Source organism: Odontomachus brunneus, unplaced genomic scaffold, assembly GCF_010583005.1.
Source record: "Odontomachus brunneus isolate Ranch 3 - 2012 unplaced genomic scaffold, Obru_v1 Obru_scaffold_051, whole genome shotgun sequence".
NCBI classification, from domain to species: Eukaryota; Metazoa; Arthropoda; class Insecta; order Hymenoptera; family Formicidae; genus Odontomachus; species Odontomachus brunneus.
The window spans coordinates 1,752,513-1,752,755 of NW_022639501.1; the positions used below are offsets into that span (position 1 = coordinate 1,752,513).

A 243-nucleotide genomic window follows, 5' to 3' on the forward strand; every position below is an offset into this window, starting at 1 on the left:
GAATAAAATGCTGTAATAAAAAATATGTATTTCTACTTAAAAAAGCAAAGTTGACCTTGTTCTGACCTTGGCGACGTCATCTTAGGTCAAATAACTACTGTCATTAAATGCAACTTTTTAAGCATTACAACTTTTATTCGAAACATTTTTCTCTAAAATGCTCCTCCGCCGAGTTATCTTGCCGTTCCGGTACTTTTGCTATACCCTGTATATATATATATACATAATTATTGTAGATAAAAA

At 30.9% G+C, this 243-nt stretch overlaps 1 protein-coding gene across 5 annotated transcripts in view; it reads right to left on the reverse strand.

The window, feature by feature from the left end:
• Window positions 1-243, reverse strand: part of LOC116845323 (proteoglycan 4-like) — a 34,179-nt gene that overhangs the window by 6,300 nt on the left and 27,636 nt on the right. The gene's annotated exons all lie outside the window — the stretch shown is intronic.